Source organism: Coffea arabica, chromosome 11c (assembly GCF_036785885.1).
Source record: "Coffea arabica cultivar ET-39 chromosome 11c, Coffea Arabica ET-39 HiFi, whole genome shotgun sequence".
NCBI lineage: Eukaryota > Viridiplantae > Streptophyta > Magnoliopsida > Gentianales > Rubiaceae > Coffea > Coffea arabica.
The window spans coordinates 36,388,854-36,393,036 of NC_092330.1; positions in this window are offsets into that span (position 1 = coordinate 36,388,854).

The following is a 4,183-nucleotide window of genomic DNA, read 5'->3' on the forward strand; positions in this document are numbered from 1 at the left end:
TGATGGTTGAAACTTGAAAGTTCCAGCATTTTAATACATTCTTTTGCAGAAAAAGTTGACAAAATTTATTAGCAGGTTCAACAATGCAGTTGTTAGCCTATTGAAACTTGAGGAAGCATAGAACCGTCTATGCTAATTGTTTTAATGATCAATTGCCACAGCAAGGGGAGCGTTAGTTTGGTGGTAAGGTGGGAGAAATTATAAGCACGAGGTATCTCACTTGCCAAAAGAAAAAATAAAGATCAATTATGGCAGCGCGGCGGGAATTAAAGTCAGCCAAAGCGTTGAATAACCATCACTCCTACACCATTGGTTATCAAACTTTTACAAAATCTCAACCCCTATACCAATTTTTGTGGTCAATCTTTAAATTCATTAAAGTAATTAATTGACCCATTTCATCTATTTTCTCGATTAAAGGAGGCAGAACTTATGGTATGTAAGCCACGTACTACTTTTGCAGGGGCATTTTTTTGTCATTTTATGGTACGGTAATTTTTTATTTTTATTTTTTTAATAATTAGACAAGAAGATGAACCAGCCAAATATATGAACCAGGGGCCTAGGAGTAGGCCAGTTAATTGAGCTATATGAGTTAGATTTTGATGCACCCAAGTTTAACTCACATAAATTATCATGCTTAGCTCAACTAGGTTCAGATTTTTGTAGTTCATGCTCATTTTACAAAAAAAAAAAAAAAAAAAAAAAATCATGTATTGAGGCTTAATTCGGATAGACCCAAACTCATGTCATGTATTTTTCACGTTCACAAAATCTAGTTAAACCAAACAGCCATTTAATCTATAGATGTTCTATAATATCTAAAAGAAGTTTGAATTTCATGATAAAAGATAATATAAAGATAATATATGAATGTTCATTGGGGTTGGTCCAGTAGTCAAGGAAAGACTCTTAGATTCAGATGTCGAATCCTATGTCTTGTAGGGGAGTGGGAAGGGTGTGGAAAGAAATGGAAGGGTTTAAGAAAAAATAGTCTACCATAACATCCATAAATCTATCAACAATAGATTAAAAACGAACAATTTTTCATAACATTAAAGATAAACAAATCTTCTTAAATCCCACATATGAGCCCTAGAGTGTGTGTGTGTGTATTGTTTAGCCCGAGAATTAAGTCGGTTGAGTTCAGTACAACCCAAACTCAACTTATATTTAAATTAGACAAAATATTTTGATCCATGTTCAACTCATTTCACATTGCATAAGGCTCAACCCACTACATTTGGGGCGAATCGGGTTGAGCTCGTACCAGCCAAATCAAATTGGCAGGTCATCTAGGAGGAAGAATAATGCGGCTCCAACAATACAGCTGTTAACCTATTGAAACTTGAGAATACAAGCAACCATTTATTTTTTTGTCTTAATGATCAATTACGTTAGGAGCTGGCCGGCACTAAGTTCAATCAAAGCGTCCTGGACCGTTGGTTACTGAACTTAAGATCAATTATGGTAGGAGCTAGTAGGGGTGGCAATCGGGTCGAGTTCGGGTTGGCGGGTCGGGTTGAGGTCCAAGTATAACAAAAAATTCACTGACCCGAACCTGACCCGCCAACCCGAGACGGGTCAGGATACCTGACACCAACCCAAAAATTTCGGATTGGCGGGTCGACCCGAAATGACCCGAAATTTAATTTTAATTTATTAATTTATCACTGTAATTTCTAATAAAATCAAATTTTCACAAAATTAATTACATCATCAAGTAATAAAAATTTAAATAAATAATTTTAAATCAAATCTAAAATAAAAGTGTTTTATCCCAAACCAAATATAAAATAAATTAAAACAGCATAAAAGTAAAAAATAACATAATATATTATTTGTCCAAATATAATAATTTCAACTTCACACAAGCTAAATAAATTCATTTAGAATTAAGTAATTAATGCCTTTGAAAAAAAAGAATGATTTAGTTTAGTTAGATAAAATAATTTTTATGTTTATTAAATTATTTTTAATTCGTAAACGGGTCACATCGGGTCATATCAGATCACCACGGGTTGACTCGAAATTGACCTGTTTTCTTTTCGGGTTCATCGGGTTCGACCCGATTCTGACTTGAACTCCCAAAACCTCAACCCAAACCCATTAAATTTGTATCGTGTTTTCGGGTCGTGTCAGAAATTGCCACCCCTAGGAGCTAGCCGACGCTAAATTCAATCAATGCGTCGAAAATTCATCACTCCTGGACCATTAGTCACCGAATTTTTCCAGACGATCCATTAAACTCTTAAAAGTAATTAAATGAGTCACTGTATCTAATTTCTCGGTAAAAATGGGCAGAATTTATGCCATATTAGCCCTATAACACTCTATGTTACTTTTGTAGGGACATTTTTGACATTTTGGGTAGTTACCTCAATATCAATAGAAAATTGAACCCTTAGGAACAAAACCACCATGGCCAGGACCTACAGCATGAGAGATGTTTTACAGTTAACATATATTCTTCAAAATTTCCTATGGCTGGAATGAATAATGAGAGCCTCTTGTGCATTAATAAAGATAAACGGCACATAATATTTAACGCTTTTTATTATGAGAGAAAAAAAATTATATACAAGAATATAACTTGAACCTAAACCTAACTCTTATATACCATTTTTCATCTTCCAAGAACCCTCTCTCACACTCCATGTAAAAGGCTACATGTCGCCTTGTGTGCTCTTATATGTCCCTTGTGTTCTCTTTGCAATATGTCAATCTACTTACTCATAGAGAACATTAATTGGCTAAAAAATCAAATAACAACAAGAAATCAATGCTAATTCTTAGATTTATACAGAATAGGAAGTAACTTCTAAATCCTAAACAAAATAGGAAATTTCTTAACTATTATTTCAAGTAACTAAAACCAATTAGAAAACTAGTTACTTCTACACAAATTAAAAAATCTATCTAAAAGAAATGAAGCCAATTTCCTAACTGGGATGCTAAACAATCTAAAAGAAATGAAGTCAATTTCCTAACTGAGATGCTAAACAATGGCATAGAAATTGGGAATAATCTATTAATATATTGGCTAATGATTTGGAGTGGAAAAAAAAACCGTAAAGTTGCTATTACAATCCTTAGACGCTGGCGAAAGTCATCACCAAGAACTCCGTTGAACATGACCCAAAGACCACAACATAAAAGAAGTATTGCTTCTTTTCCTAGAATCTGAAAACTAAAAGAACTTACCTTGAATTGAAAAGATTCAATCTCCAATTGAATCTCCCAAAACCTCATAGCCTTCCGCCTGTAAAGTGTGTGTTCCCCTTCTCTCTAAATTCAGTCAAAAAAAAAAAAAAAAAAAAAGCTAACAAGAAGAACTAATTAGGGCTTACCACTCTTTTCACTTTTATTTGATATAAAAATTTCTTTAATTTTTTTATTGCCCAGACTTTCTAAGTCTCTTAAAATAACCTCAAAAATTGTATTAATTGTCACAATTTTTTTAATTCAGATATCACAAATATTGTGTAACCCTTCTGTTCAAGGATTCATGGATATTAGACCCTAGATACAGAATATTTCAAGTTTCACCTCTTAAAAACTATATCAAAGTTTTAAGAAATACAAAAATACTTAGCAAAATTAAAAATTGGGCAAAATATACTTTACTCCCCTGTGGTATAGCTCTTGTTCATCTAATCCTCCTATAGTTTTAAAAATTATATATAAACCCCTCATAGTTTGGATTAAAGAGTCAAAGTGATCGAAATTATCATTCGTAATGGAACGTATAAAAATGTCGAAATTACCCTTATTTAAAAAATAAATGGTTGAAGTGACCAAAATATATAAACATAATATGTATGACACTTTAACCCATATAGTTTTATATTTTACCATATAACCTCCTTTATGGTTTAGTGATTTATTATATAACCCCTTGATTTTCAAAATATATTACATAACCCCCAGTGGTTAATAAATAATTTTCAACTTTATATAGGGGTATTTTTATATTTTAGTTGATTTCGTTATAAATTGCAAATTCTGTTACTTTGACACTTAATATAAATCATGAGGGGGTTATATATATTTTTTGAAACTATAGGGGGGTTATGTAAAAAAAATATTAAACCACGTGAAGGTAGAGTGTATTTTGCACAAGGTTTTGAAAGAAAGCACAATATTTTTGTTCCTTCTAGAAAAACATTATTATTCACTGCCA